Source organism: Scyliorhinus canicula, chromosome 7 (assembly GCF_902713615.1).
Source record: "Scyliorhinus canicula chromosome 7, sScyCan1.1, whole genome shotgun sequence".
Taxonomy (NCBI): Eukaryota; Metazoa; Chordata; class Chondrichthyes; order Carcharhiniformes; family Scyliorhinidae; genus Scyliorhinus; species Scyliorhinus canicula.
Genome location: NC_052152.1, coordinates 88,193,053 through 88,208,530, shown reverse-complemented (window position 1 = coordinate 88,208,530; position 15,478 = coordinate 88,193,053). Strand labels below are relative to the sequence as shown.

At 47.1% G+C, this 15,478-nt stretch overlaps 1 protein-coding gene across 10 annotated transcripts in view; it reads right to left on the bottom strand.

Moving 5' to 3' along the window:
• Nucleotides 1-1,522: 1,522 nt before the first annotated feature.
• The window catches only part of LOC119969166 (galactosylgalactosylxylosylprotein 3-beta-glucuronosyltransferase 1-like), a 170,975-nt gene continuing 157,019 nt past the window's right edge, over nucleotides 1,523-15,478 (bottom strand). For 8 of the 10 annotated variants that reach the window (XM_038802393.1, XM_038802400.1, XM_038802394.1 and 5 more), the window contains one exon: nucleotides 7,327-8,849. The gene's annotated coding sequence lies outside the window, so the exon portion shown is untranslated. Of the gene's footprint in view, nucleotides 2,051-7,326; nucleotides 8,850-10,414; nucleotides 10,463-15,478 lie in introns of those variants that run through there. The other 2 variants (XR_005461302.1, XM_038802397.1) reach the window with 2 other exon arrangements.

The window sequence follows — 15,478 nt, the reverse complement described above, 5'->3', positions numbered from 1 at the left end:
TCGCTGAGATGGCGCATTCCATTGGGGCGGCCTCTGGACGTCACCTGAGGTCCTTCCACGATGCTCCGCCCCCAATGGGCTGACTTCCTGACGTTGTTGGTTGAGTGTTCTCAGTTTTCGGGGGCCTGTGGACTGTGTCCAGGATCGCCACAGTTGGGGAGGGGGCTTCAGTGGGGGCTGGGGGGGGGGGGGATAGGTGTTCCGGGCGAGGGGGTTACTGGGGGGCACTATCTGGCAGGCTGGGTAAGTGCACGGCCGGCGCCATGTTGTACAGCACCGCAGATTGCCACTGTGCACACCAGCAGCCATGTACCCGGCAATTCCCATCCGTATCTGCAGGTAAAGCCGGGGGCTTTACGTGGCGTGGCTGCTATCCCCCCACTGGGCGGAGCATCGGTGCGGGGGCAGCGCCAACTTTTTATTGTAAACTAATCACTTGCTCCTCAAACTAATCACTTGCTCCTCAAACTAATCACTTGCTCCTCAAACTAATCACTTGCTCCTCAAAATCGGAGAATGCAGGCTTTAGTCTCAGAAACGGAGAATCCCGCCCACTGTCTCTAATGGGTCACCCATTGTTTGAGATTTTTGGATTATCAACTTTGGTTTTGTATGACAAGCACAAGTTAGTTTTTAAATGTAATTAACTCCAAATGTGTTCAAATTGCATTTACTTCATGGTTGCTTATATTTCTTAATTAGATGCCCTCATTTTTTCTATAGTTAAATTTTTAATTCCTAAAACTAAAACTTATACTCTAAAATAAATGGATGATGAACTAGATAGTTGCAATACTGGTAACACGTTTCCTGATAGGACTTCTTTGCAATGCACCATCACCTTAAACTGGACACTGTCTCCGGTTCAACTTACCAGTGGTTTAGAAGATGGGAGTTTACTTTCAACGTTAGTGATTCAGATAGTCAAATGTTTGCGATTCACGTTTTATTAATCAGGTTATCTGGTGCTACAGAACTTTTGCCACCGCTTACTTTATTTAAACTAATATTAAACTTCACAGTTGTGAAAAGACTGTAAATCTTTTTGCATTGATATATTCGCCATAAGCTCGTTGCTTTCCCATGTATCATTCACATGCTTAAACATTCTATTTTCGATACTTTAAGTTATTAATCAGCATGAGCCACTGGGAACCTAAGAAAGAATCCTAGAGGAAATCTGCTGCTAGCAACCAGTAATTTCTGTTTCTTATCTAACTACTGAATAATCCCATTTACAATTTCAAGTTAGATCTTAGGAGTTTGCACTATAGCCATAAATCACATCTGAATGATCTTATCATATACCCCGCGAAGCAGCTTCCACTTGTTTCACTCTGTATGGACATGAATCAATAAGTTTGTTCGGCACACCCCTCATTTAATGCATCTCGTAAGACCTAATAGACTCCAACTATTTTTCCCTGTAGACCTGTCAAGACTATGACATGTGGCACAGACCTATATCAACTTACACACACGCAATACTGAGTTTCAATAACTGAAATATTTGTGCAAGAGATTCTTTTTACTGTCTCAATTTATTTTTAATATTTTGCTCACAGCCAGTGACACAAATGTTTTAATGCACTGAGCACGGTAGTAACATTTTGAGTGAAACATAAAAGTACAAGATTGCCATGTTGTTTTGCACCATTAGAAGCTGTTAAAAAGGCTCTCATTTATTAAGAAAGTTGATACCAACACCTTCTTCCCTTTTCCATCCACTAGCCACCTGTTCAACTTTGGCAATACCTGGGTTCTGTTCTCTCTGGCCTGTGCATACCCTCTTCCATCAACCTGCATGAGCGAGGTCAGTTCAATCGAATAGTTAAAACCAAATGGTCAAATGGTTTTTGAACTCTGCCGCAAGAGTTACAGCCTGTCGGCGAAACAGGGTGAATCCCCATCCAACGGACTGAACTGTCTTCTATCTGTTTTATTGTTAGATTTCAGAAAAATACAACAGCAACTTTCATCAACAGAACCAGTGCAATTTGCGAGTGCAAAAAAAAAGCCAGAAAGCAAGTGTACAGAGGCCTGTGACAAGCTGCAAGATGAAAGAACAAAATTAGTCTGAAATCATGTATAACGTCAAAAAGTGCATGCAGCACACAATAGGTTCATCAGAATCTGAAAGACAAAGAATAGGTTAATGCTTTGGTGGGGACCACCTGCATGGGGCTTTCCTGTTCTGAAAGGAGCCTTCATTGGAAGCAACAACCAGTTGTTTCTCTTTCCAGGGTTTGATAAGCCTGCTGTGCATTTCCAGCATATTCTGATTTGATTTCAGAAATCCAGCATTCACTTTCTCTCTTATGCTCGGAATGCACACTGTGATGTCTGATGTGTGATCTGGCTGAGCTTTCTTTGAAAATGTTCCTTTGAAAACAGGAGTGTGTCAAGGTGGCTGCTGCAAACTCAACTATTCCTTTTGTTGGACTGTTTGCATTCAGCGACATCAAGCCCATTAACGTCACCAATTTAACATCACGAACTGCTTGATGGGGTGGACAACACACAATGGAAACAATAAGCGCACATCAACATTGTTGTTTAAATAAGACAGTTTGGCATTGCTTTACATCATGTTGAGATTGTAATGGTGATTAATTATTAGTGCAAACCAGAGTTTGTTGTTTCCTGTTCCTTGCTTTTCTCATTAATATTTTTACACCAGTCAATCTCCTGTGACTTTGCAATGGGGGGTCAAGGCCAACACAGTATTGAAGTCAAGCAGGGGGCATTGAACCAATGAAAGTAAAGGACAAGTGAGAGCTAACAGGTGGAAGGGGAAGATGTGACAAGAGATGTGTCGGGGAATCATATGGGGAAAGGGGATGAGTGAAGGGGATTGGAATAATGGATGGGGAACAAGGAACAGAAGAACAAAGAGGAGAATGGAGTGCACAGAGGAACAAACTGGAAGGATGAGAGGGCAGATGGGGTGAAAGAGAGGATGGAATAGGGAAGGGTAAGGGGGTGGTGATAGAAGTGGAGGCAAACAATCACAGCAGAGAAATGCCTGTTTTTATTCACTTCACAATGGGAGTTTGGTGTTGGAGTGGGGAAGAGATGGTGAGGAACTATAACAGTTCCTTTTCTTTACAATCTTCTGCACAGACATGGGTCGGAATTTGTCCGTTCACACTGGTGGGGTTCTCTGGTCCCGATGCAGTGAATGGAGTTTGGGCTGGGAGCCAAATTCTCCATTCTCGCTGGTAGTGGTCTTGGGGAGAATCCCGGCCATTATAGAATTTCATAGAATTTACAGTGCAGAAGGAGGCCATTCAGCCCATCGAGTCTGCACCAGCGCTTGAAAAGAGCACCCTACTTAAGCCCCATGCCTCTACACTATTCCCATTTACCCCGTAACCCAGAAAATACACCTAACCTTTTTCGACACTAAGGGCAATTTAGCATGGTCAATTCACCTAACCTGCACATCTTTGGCTGCAGGAGGAAACCGGACACCCGGAGGAAACACACAGACACGAGGAGAACGTACAGACTCCGCTAGGAATCGAACCTGGGACCCAGGAGCTGTGAAGCAACTGTGCTACCGTTCTGCCCAGAAAGGAGCAGGTCATTAATGGATGAAAAGCAATAAATCCAAGTATAGCAACAATAGTTTGGGGGTTTGGGTATATTCAACTTGTTTTCACATTTAATAAGGATGTTGGCCGTTTCTAATTCCACCTGTAATGCAATTGATGTAATTAACACAATTCTTCACAACAGGTCTTGCATTGACAGTGGCTGACATGCAAATTTTCAGTGCATTTTGCAACGGCATCTTAGAATCCCATCTGCAATTTTAATATGCGGCCATTCACTAATTTAAAATAGGCATTAGCCCATCTAATCCTATAAGGTGATGTTTAAACTAGGGACAGAGTTGAAAAATAAGAAGGGCTGGATTCTCTGGTCCTCCAGCTGTGTGTTTCCGGGCCGCGCGCCGTCCGCTGGCAGCGGGATTCTCTGCTCCCTCCATTGTCAATGCAATTTCCCATTGAACCCATCCCATGCCGCCGGGAAACCCACGGGCGGGGGTGGGGCCAGCAGGACCAGAGTATCGCACGACCATAGACTTCCGGTCGAGGTTTCCCATTTAAAACGGAGATGAGGACAATCTTTTTTCTCTCAGAGAGTCATTCGTCTGTGGAATTCTCTTTCCCAGGCAGCAGTAGAGGTAAAAACATTGAAATTTTTTAAGGCTGAGTTTGATAGATTTTTGATTGTCAAGGGAGTCAAAGGTTATCGAGGGTCAGCAGGAAAGTAGAGTTGAGGCCAAAATTAAAGCAGCCATGATCGTATCAGATGGTAGAGCAAGCTGGAGGGGCCTGCTCCTAACTTATACATGTATATGTTTACATTTTTTATTGTTGATCAATGTGGTAAGTCTTTCATTCAATGTCAAGATTTACTGTGAATGGGCTGTTTCTGAAGGACCTTTGGATCATCATTATGTTATTTACATTTCTTAATTCAATTATGTTTTCACTCAAATTGTTTAGTGCAAAGAACAGGTCCGAATCATCAGGCATAGACTATAATACAGAACTGTGACCTGAGAGTTATGAGCAAATGGATATGTCATGCTCATAGTCAGATTTATTCATTGGAAGTACATTGCAGGTAAATGGCTGCCTCATGCACTAACTGCCAATCCTTACAGCTTGTCCTTACTTGAGAAATCACACAGCACAGCACGATTGAATCATATTAATTGGAGATATTACAATCAATCCAGAATAATACTCCACAATTTGCGGCCAAAGTAATGATGAGTTCAATGGTATCTTCTGTTATTAATGTGTAATTCACCCAGCAACTTGCGGCGGCGTAAAGCTACCCCATAAATTGCGAATTGCGGTAAATTGCTGGATAATCTGAACAGCCCTGCTGTTATCTTCAGGAGAATAACGATTCACAATCAACCACCCCATGATTTTGAGACATTGCGAATGAAACTCCCAGAAAGGAAATAAACTGTAGAGTTTCATTCTTACAAGAAGTACATTTTGAGAAATTTATAAAGTTTAAAATGGGGGAAAAAAACTTTCTTTTTCTTTCTGCCTTTCTTTCTCGCTAATCCAATCATCTTTTCCCTCTCTTCATTATGCTTTCTGTATCTGATTTGATTCTATTTCAGAAAACACTGGAAATACTCAGCAAGCCAGGCAGTAGCTGTGGAGAGAGAAACATTTCAAGTTAATGGCCTGTTTTTAGAACTGGAAGGTATTTCTTTTCAACAGCAAACATTCAGTTGTGAATATAACATCCCTTTAAAATCCAACATTATTCTCCACCGCCTTCTTTATGTCTCCTAATTTTGCTGTACCACTATGGAGCGCAGTCGTGCTTTGTGCAATCAAGAATTATTATTCTTTCAACAGTTTTTTTGCACAGAGTGGAAACATTATGTAAATGAGCATTGGGGGGTCAGGGAGGGAGGACCCCTGTGAAGCATTACTTTGCTTTGTCGAATGTTGGAGGCAGCTGATGCCGTCACTTGCACTCTCGTTTCTCGCTTGCAGGTGCTTCAAGGAAAAGACCAAGGCCGGATGAAGAAGGACTCAGCCACAGCCAGCGAGGAGCCAGGAGGGAACAGATGGTGAGAGCTCCACACCTCTAGAGGCTTCACACGGCTCACTTGCACCCTCCACTAGCTCAGGTACATGCACCTCAATGGGTTTAGTGCTAGTTCAGGAGGGCTCATACAATCTGGTGGTTATTGCACAGACACGTGTCCGCAGCAGGAGGAGGCAGGTTCAGCCGAGCTCCCCGACACTTGGTGGACTGCCAGTGAAGAGACATCTATGAGGTCTGAAACCGATGACAAGCCTCTGAAATTGACCTTCCAGCTCACGTTGGAGAGTCAGCAATAGGTGGGGCAACACCAGGCAGAGCTGGTGGATTCCCTCAATAGAGTCACACATAAGTGGGAGGAGTCCATCCACCTGCTCTATGAAGTGGTGTCCACATTTGTGTGTGAGGCCTCCATAAGGAGGCTGGGAAACGGCATAGAGTCATAGAATTTACAGTGCAGAAGGAGGCCATTCGGCCCATCAAGCCTGCACCGGCCCTTGGAAAGAGCACCCTCTCCAAGTCCACACCTCCACCCTATCCCCATAACCCAGTAACCCCACCCAACCATTTTGGACACTAAGGGCAATTTAGCATGGCTAATCCACCTAACCTGCACATCTTTGGACTGTGGGAGGAAACCGGAGCACCCGGAGGAAACCCACGCAGACACGGCGAGAACGTGCAGACTCCACACAGACAATGACCCAAGCCGGAATCTAACCTGGGACCCTGGAGCTGTGAAGCGCCTGTACTAATCACTATGCTACCGTGCTGCCCTTTTGGAGACCCTTGTCCAGCAGAATGCCAATGTTCAACCAGATGTATATGTAGACCTGCACTCCATTATTGTTGCCACAGATGAGTACATGCTGTGGCAATGTGAGTGGCAGATGGAGCACCTCGATGCCCCTCCAGGTGCCCCTTCCCCTTAAGGAGTCAGGTCAGGGTACACCACCCACCAACTCCCACACAACACCTGTGACCATCCAACACCAGACTCATTCGCTTTTGAGATTGAGTAATGGTGGTAGTTACCAATTTCATCAGCCCCCTTCCTCTGTTCCCCGCCCCTCATCACCCATGTCTCTTCCCCATCACTATTGCCTGTCCCGGCATAACCTACGATCTCCCATCCATTACCCTTCAACCCGAATCCTTCTCCTTCAACAATGTTCAGGTGAATGTGCATTAACTTACCTTCCCAAATATCACACTCCCATCCATATTGAGCTGCTCAACCACCTCTTTCCCATCACCATATCAACCTCCAAGTCCCCCATCATCCCTTCTACCACTACTGTGTCACCCTCCAACCCTACCAGCTTCCTTTGGCCTCTCATATTCACCATTTCTTCCTTCCATTCGCACTCTCAGTTCATTCCCCAGGAGGCAGACTTTGGCTCCACAAACCCCTCTCCTGGATGTTTATCTGGATATTCCACCCCCTTCTTACTTCTTCCTCTCCCTTACTACTTCATCTTCCCTTACTCTTGCCTCCTCCCTTACTCCTCCCCTCCAAATCCCCTCCCTTACACCTACCTCCACATTTGCATTCTTCTCCATTGTTACCCTTTCTCCCCCGACACCTTTCCCCAACAAGCTTCCTCCCCATTCAGTTTCACCCTCCTGACCCCTTCATGCCCCCTCCCAGCTTCACCCCCATGGCACTTCCATACCCCCCATCTTTACCACCCCCTTCCCCCAAACCTTCCTCTCCCACGCACACCTTCCTTCCCCTCCCCCACACCTTTGTTCCATCTTTACCAATGCTTGGAGATGACCACGATTGTCCAAAGCAGGTTGGACAGCGGCAAAGCCAAAGTTGCTTTGTGGAGCAATCGCATTTTCCAAGAGTTGCTTCGCAATGATTCAAAATGCATGAAGATCCACACACCATGCAATGCATTATGTGGTTTTCCAGGGTCCGGTAGCTCCTTCTGCATCATCTTCTCCTCAGGGGTCCTTGATGTGGGCAAAGCTCTAAAGGCAAATCCCTACTTTTCCATGCCACATTGGTCCAGAAATATTCGGGACTGGTGCATTTTCCCGCTGGCAAAAGAGAGAATTGGGCGTGGGGGGAGACTCTGGTCGGGTCTTCATTTGTTTCCCATTAGCAGGATGCAAATGGGTTTCATGCTGGCCTCTAGTGGAATACCTGATCGACCATGGTGGCACCATCGGAAGATCCCGCTGTAAATTCGTGCTGGCGTGAAATTGAGTTTTACGCCTCCCACTAAATTCTCCCCCTCCCCCGCAAGCCTTTGACCCTACCAGCAGGGGCATGGGAGAATTCTGCCCGTTGTGGCCAGAGCTTTGTGTAATTTGCTGAGACCTGCATTCTACTTCCTTGGCTGTATATTCCATTCTCTTTCCATTCTTGATTGCTTCATGACATTTCCAATCCATTAAAAGTGACAAGGCTACAAGTCCTTGTCTAAGTCTTCCTCTGCCTTTTCAATGCCTTTCATTATATAATTACTGCGACTAATAAAATTTAATGTATATGAGTAGCAAAATCTCAACAAAATCGGTGCATTAAAATTCATGTCTCCTCATGGACATAATGTTTCCACTCTGTTAAAATTGACAGGCAATATGTCAAAGACATTTGATACTCTGATTGATAGAAGTACATTATTACTCAATACATTGAAAGCAATTCCGTCCTTTTTGGCACAATGTGCCTACAATTGAGCAGCAATTATGTAATTATTAGCTGGACAACTGAACATTATTTGACTCAAAGCGACTTTGAAGTTTGCTTCTTTTTCCATTGGGCTGTCGGTTTAATTATTTTTGATGCCAACTTGTGGTGAAGGGCTGAGAGAGATCTTCCAGCCCAAATGATACAATCTCGCGGGACAAAATGGAGCGACATTCTTAATGGTAATATATCACTCAATATCTGATTGTGGATTGTGCGTAATCGAATTTCAACAGCAAAAACTGTTGGACTCCCTCCTCCTAGAATAAGGTTCAAAACAGGCACGCCTGCAGCATGGAGGCCGGGTTTCAAATCTTGGGAATAACATTCCATTCTTGACAAACTGGTGTCGAGTGTTCAATTGTGAAGAAAAAGTCGACCGTGGAAAAGACTGACGACAATCTCCTGCACACTATTAATAATTTAACGGAAAACGCAGAGTTGCCTAGTAGGACAGGTTAATTTTTTAAAAGAATAATGTATAAAGAAGGGTAGTTTGGCTTGAAACTTTATTACGGCGACTGTCAGTTGGCAGAGAATCTTCACAAGATACCTAAAAACAATTTGCAAAAAGACATCGATTAACAAATAGAAGCTTCTGGGCAGCGTCTTTGATCTATTTCTCTTCAAAGTTACTAAATTCAACTCATCTGATCTATCAATCTTGGTTTGAGCTCTCATTTTGTTTTAATTTTAGTTTTATGTTGCTTAATTCAAAATTTCCTGGGTTAACTATCTATACAAATAATCAGGCATTGACTGTAATACAGTTAAACATGACCTCTGACAGGAGCAATCTTCTTCAGTTCACTGCTCGAAAGCAGGGCTACAATCACCAGAGGCAGGGCAAGGAGGAAGTTCCTGAGTCTACCCCAACCAGAGCAGCGATCAAACTCCATGCTGTTGGCTCCAAGTGATCCTTGACTCCACACAAACTGGCTTGACCTAAACTGAGCACAGCCTGAACTGCTTGACCTGAAATCTAGCAAGATCTCAAATCCAGCGTGGCCTGGGTCCCGAGGTTGTTGGTTTTGAGACACTGAGGGTGAAATCTACCTGCTACGTTCAGCCCAAACAGAAGCACATCGCGGTCGGTCGATGGTAGGAGAGGCCTTTTGTGGGCTTACTGATAGACAGTATGCCTCACGAGATCTACCCAGATCTGTCCCGATCAGGATTAAAACCCACTTAGGTGTGCTGATGAGGATCTATCAGGCACCTGCCATCTACTGGCCTCCCCAGGGAGCAGTTTACTGCTGGTCCACACGAATGGGGGGAGAGGGGGGGCATGGTCCTGGGCCATCAGAACAGGTCCCTGAGTGGTCAGGGTGGGAGCCCTCCACTTTTTGAAACTCCCCAAAACCCCAAAAAGTGACTAAGAGTGCGATTTAATGGGAACAAAGTCCCATAGCGAGCATGTTTAGCCGCGTGTTTCCTGGCATTCACAGCACCAGGAAAAACAGCGCTATCAAACGGCACTCGTGTTAGATATGGGGCCTCAGCAGGGAGAGCACGGTGAGGCTGCACATAGCCCTGTTTTGTGCACTGAGGAGCTCTGCTCTCTGCTCACTGAAACGTCTCCTCTGCTGGTGCCCAGCTTTTGGGTGTTCAGATATTGGCTGCTGCGTCCATGGTGTTGCTTCCTACAGTGCTCAGGCACAGTGTCAAGGCATCACAGTCTGATTGGGATCCAAGGCAATAACCCCCACATGCTACATGTCATGCCTACCCACGGGGATCCTCTGGGAGCTGTTCTGTGCTCACTTTACCATGGTTGTCAATTCCCGATTAGTAATAGCCTTCAGCCACACGGCCAGAAGCTTCCAGTCAGTGGGAGTTATGGGTGGTTGCTGGGACAGGCAGGCAAAGGCTGGGGTCGTCCCTGTAATGAGTACACATGACCCAGCGGGTGGCCTGAAGGACCTGCGGCGCTGAGACCCCCCAGCCCAGGTGCGATCTCCACCCTCACTGATGGTGGCCCCCTCCCCCCCCCAACCAAGGTTGCTGCCCACAGGGGTTCCCCCACAGCCCCACCCCTCCCCCCTCCCCACTGGAGCACCGGGGCAGCAACCCCTGTGAGCCCCGGCTCATTGCATGGCAGCGAAGATGGCCACTCACCCCCTCGGATCCCTGCAGCAGCCATTCCACCTGTGGTGATATGCATCACTGTAAATACATAAGGGGTTAATGTAAATACACTAAGATTAAGTAAACACTAGGTGGGCAGCATGGTAGCACAAGTGGATAGCACTGTGGCTTCACAGCGCCAGGGTCCTAGGTTTGTTTCCCCGCTGGGTCACTGTGCAGAGTCTGCACGTTCGCCCCGTACCTGCAAGGGTTTCCTCTGGGTGCTCTGGTTTCCTCCCACAGTCCAAAGACATGCAGATTAGGTGGATTGGCCATGATAAATTGCCCTTAGTGTCCAAAAAGGTTAGGAGGAGTTGTTGGGTTGCGGGGATAGGGTGGAGGTGAATGGCTTAAGTGGGTCAGTGCAGACTCGATGGGCTGAATGGCCTCCTTCTGCACTGTATGTTCTATGTTCTAGAGGGACCACCAGAGACATCATGACATGCAGACATACAGCTAATGCACGCACAGAATAGAACACGACCAATGGGCAGTCAAGACACCCAGAGGTGACACTATCACAAGGGGGCAATCCATATAAAAGGACAGGGCACAAATGCTCTTTTTCTTTCCACAGGTGGCACTCAGAGAGGGCAGGGGCAGATCGGAAGCATCACACCCACCGCATGGCTTCGAGCAGACTGGTTAGTTAGACTGAGTTACTGTAGCAAGATTAGCAGGAGAGTCAAACTCAAGTAGGAGAATTGTTAACTGTTCAATAAATGTGTTAAACCTATCTCCAAGTTTGAACCTTCTTTTGTCAGAGCATACATCAAGGAAGCAGCTTATGCTACATGAAGAAGCATAACACAACACCACCAGCTTTACGTTTTTAAAATGTGTGCTAATCGGCCCCTGCATGACCACTTGCTGGGGAGACAGTTAGATCACGGGAGGCCATTAGGTAGGGGGTTGTTCCTGTTAATTGAATGGAGATTGGCCTTAAGTGTTGATCTCGGAAGTTAAACAGAATCAGGCCTGGTTAGTACTTGGATGGGAGACTGCCAGGGAATACCAGGTGCAGTAGGCTATGGGTGGCATGGTAGCATAGTGGTTAGCACTGTTGCTTCACAGCTCCAGGGTCCCAGATTTGATTCCCGACTTGGTCACTGTCTGTACGGAGTCTGCACATTCTCTCCGTGTCTGCGTGAGTTTCCTCCAGGTGCACTGGTTTCCTCCCGAAAGACGTGCTATTAGGTGAATTGTACATTCTGAATACTGCCTCTGTGTACCCGAACAGGCGCCTGAGTATGGCGACAAGGGGATTTTCACAGTAACTTCATTGCAGTGTTAATGTAAGCCTACTTGTGACACTAATAAAGTTTATTTTTTTTAAAATTCTTGGTTTCTCGCAATACGTCCATTAACCTGCGCCCAGAGAAACACTGTTAGACCATGCCCTAAATCTGTACCGAGTAATTTGGAAATAAGCACATCTATTGGGACGTGTGGGAAGAAACCGGAGCACTCGGAGGAAACCTTTGCAGGCACGGGGCGAACGTGCAGACTCTGAACAGACAGTGACCCAAGCGGGAATCGAACCTGGGGCCCTGGTGCTGTGAAGTAACAGTGCTAACCACTGTGTTAACGTGCCACCTGGGTAAAGACGGAATCGAGATTTTCTTTGACAACACCTTAGGGAAATAGTACATTAATTGTCTGGGTTCATATGCGGAAAATGGGTGGGTGAGGTACTGGACAGCTGCTAACATCAGTGGTGCTGCATCTTAATTGAATCAGTGCATTCAAAAGAGGGAGCGGGAAATATTGCCCTTTATTTGTTGTTGTAGTAGCAAAGTAGGTGTAACACTGTATATCTTTTAATGTTCAACATTTGGTCATCACATTTATTTCCCATCCCTAGTTGCCCTGAGATCATGGTGGTATTGCCCCCTCTTCTTGTACCACTGCAGTAGTTTGATACACCACCTATGGATTAAAGTGAAGTCGCCATAGTCCCAAGTGAGGAGAGAGCTGACCGGTGGTGATTTAACCTGAGAATCACCACACCAGTGGGACAAAGTTGGGAATAACCTCAACTAGTACAGGAATTGAACCAATGTTGTTGGCCTTTTTCCGCATCACAAACCAGCTGTCCAACCAACTGAGCTAAACCAGCCTATTGTGGATTACAAGCCCAATAACATAGCCACTGTGTTACAATAAACATTTAGTTGACAAATCCACGCAGCAATATCCCAAATCATCAGTCTCTGAGAGTATTTGCAGTAATGCTTTAAAGTCGTTGCTGCCCCAGGACAGCCTGATGTTTCTGAGCTCACCCACTGACAGTGATAAGGATCTGGCCAATTGGGACATTCTTTTGGAAGTATCCAGTTAATACATATTTATTTCGGATTCAGTTACTGCATGTTGAGCCATCCACTAACTTACACCAAGTTTTCTTCACCCGTGGACTTTTTCAAATGGGTAATTGTTGATGTTAAAGCTGCAGGTAGTTCACAGTCAAAAACGTCAGTTTAGTCTATTTTATTGACCAAAGTCAGAGTTTAAAATACATACATCAAACATCTGCCAAGAGTAATAGCCACAGAAAATACAACAAAGGGTAAGTGTCGGGCAGGCGAGTGTGGGGTGATGGGTAGCACAGCTTGGCGTCTTCTCAGCTGTTGGACTCAAGTGTTTCCATTAAGTTTAATTTACAGATGACAGAAGGGAAATTTCACTCCCCCGCCCCAGTTCCTACGTTGAGGCTGGAGCTGAATTGGCTCTTCAGTTTTTCCTGACACCTTACATAGTTCTTAAAGAATTTACACGTTTCTTAAAAACAAGTGCTTTAAAAATAGGGCTGCAGGCAGTGCAAAGAAGCCAGTGAAAGCTTATTTTCCATTTTACAGCTGCACTGGAAATTAAGCGTGAGTTCAAAGGAACTACTGCTGGCTGTTCGCAAAGCAATCGCAATGAAGTTAAAGCAAAATTGCAGCATGTAATCTCTGTAAAACATTTTCATTTTTAATATGTAAACATAACACAAACTTGCTGTCAATTTGAATACTTGTAGCTTGCTGTTATCGGACCCAGAAAGCACAAGAGTCTTTTAATAAACCAAAATGAAGGAACGTAAAAACATAAGGAATAAGAACAGTTAACCTGACGGTCCGTTGAGCCTGCTCTGCTATTCAATACGATCATGGCTGATCTTTGGCTTCAATTCCACTTCTAGGCGATTCTCCAGCCTTGTTGTGCTCCCACTCAAGCGTAATGAGGCCGGTGAATAGTGGCCGAGGCCAAAAACAAGATCCTCTCCGGGCGCCAAACAGTTTGCAATGCAACTGGCCGCTACCGTAGGGAAATCGGGATCTCGCCGTAGCGTGGTGAGAAACCAATTATCACCACTTAAGACCTATTTCCATGCAACTAACGAGAGTCACTACCCCATAGCCAACGGTCTCTTGTCATTCAGCGGCCTCCCCAGCAAGTGCTCAAACTGACGGGGATTAATGCTCCTTTTGAAAAATGTGAACCTGGCAGAAGGGCTTCTGTGGGGAGCCGAGGAGGTCAACAGCCATCTTTGCTCACAGGCCACGAGCCTGGGGGTGCTGGGCTAGCCACCCCAGTGCTCGGCAGGGTGTGGGGAACCCACCGCTGTCACGGACTCCGTGATGCCTTGGACACCTTCACTCATTGGTGCCGCCGTCATGCACCAAGCTCTCCCTGCGGTCGGCATCCTATCAGTGATGGCATCGGTACCACTCTTTGCTGGTGCCATCTCCTGTGCCCGTAGTCTCTAGGACTTCTCTATTCGGCTATGGATCTGCTGCAGTGACACTGACATCTCCCTCTGAATGTCCCAGCCGCACCCTAACTTCTCCATCAGCTCTGGGTAACCCTGTACCAGAGACTCAGCATCAGGCTGGGACCCAGTTGGGTCTTGGGTTCCAGCAGACCTCCGACTGCTGTCTCACCACGTGCCTCCATGTGATGTACATCATCAGCAGTGCGGTGCTCAGCAGATTGTGCCCCAGAGGCCTGATCACAAACATATCCCACCGAGGTACGTGTATCTGCGCTGGTGGAGGATGAGGATGACAGCTGTGCCGCGACCATGGTGGCATCCACCGAGGTGGTCTCCTCAGAGGCAGGCGAAGGTCCACACGGGATGGGACGGCACCTTCAGCAGGAGGACCTGCAGGAAAATGGACATGTGATCAGTGGGAGAGATGGGCCAGTCAGTAAGGCAATCAGTACTCACACTTGACAGTTCGCTCGGGTGGAGCCCGGTTGTTCCTCACCTCTGTGGCATCTGCCAGCCTCCATGTGGGTGACTGATCTGTCCTCCAGTCACCTCTGGGGCTTCTCATCGAAGGGGGTGAGGATTCTCAAGTCTGGCACCCCACTGCCCGTCTTGGCCCTCTTCCACCGATTGTGGGAAAGCTTTTCCTGAGGAGACACAGAAAGGGCATCGTTAGCCACACACGTGGTTCAGTGGTGGGAGAGGGGGTGTGAAGGCGGGGTTGGGGGGGGGAAGGGGGAGAGAGGGCTGGGGGTCACTTGGAGAGCTCGGGGGGGATGCTCCCTTAGGGGACGGGTAGGGGGTTTGGTATCTACTCACTCGTGCTGCCCGGTGTAGGTTGTTGACCTTCTTCCTGCACTGCTGGGCAGTCCTCCTGGTCACACTTCTGGAACTAACAGCCATTGCCACCTCGTCCCAGGCCGCACTGGTTGCCTTGTGGCTCATTCTCCAGGACCCCTGGGGGAACAGGACATCCCTCCTGGCCTCCACCATGTCCAGGAGCCTCCGCAGGTCAGCTTCCCGAATCTTGGGGCTGGTCCTCTGGTTGACATTGTTGTGATCTGGCTGGGGTTGGCTGAGTAAGTGCAGCTTAAGTGCTGCTTGATGTTGTTAGTGGGGGGCTGGCGAGTGCGGTCCCGGCCAATCGGCTGGCGAGGCATTATTTGTGGCAAGATGCCCGTGAGGCCTCGTTAAGTGGACCAATTAACGTTGAATAGCATTGCTGGTTTCACTGGACCGAGCGCCGGGAAACATGCAGCAATTCCCTCTTGCTTTGGGGCCTCACGGTAGCATGGTGGTTA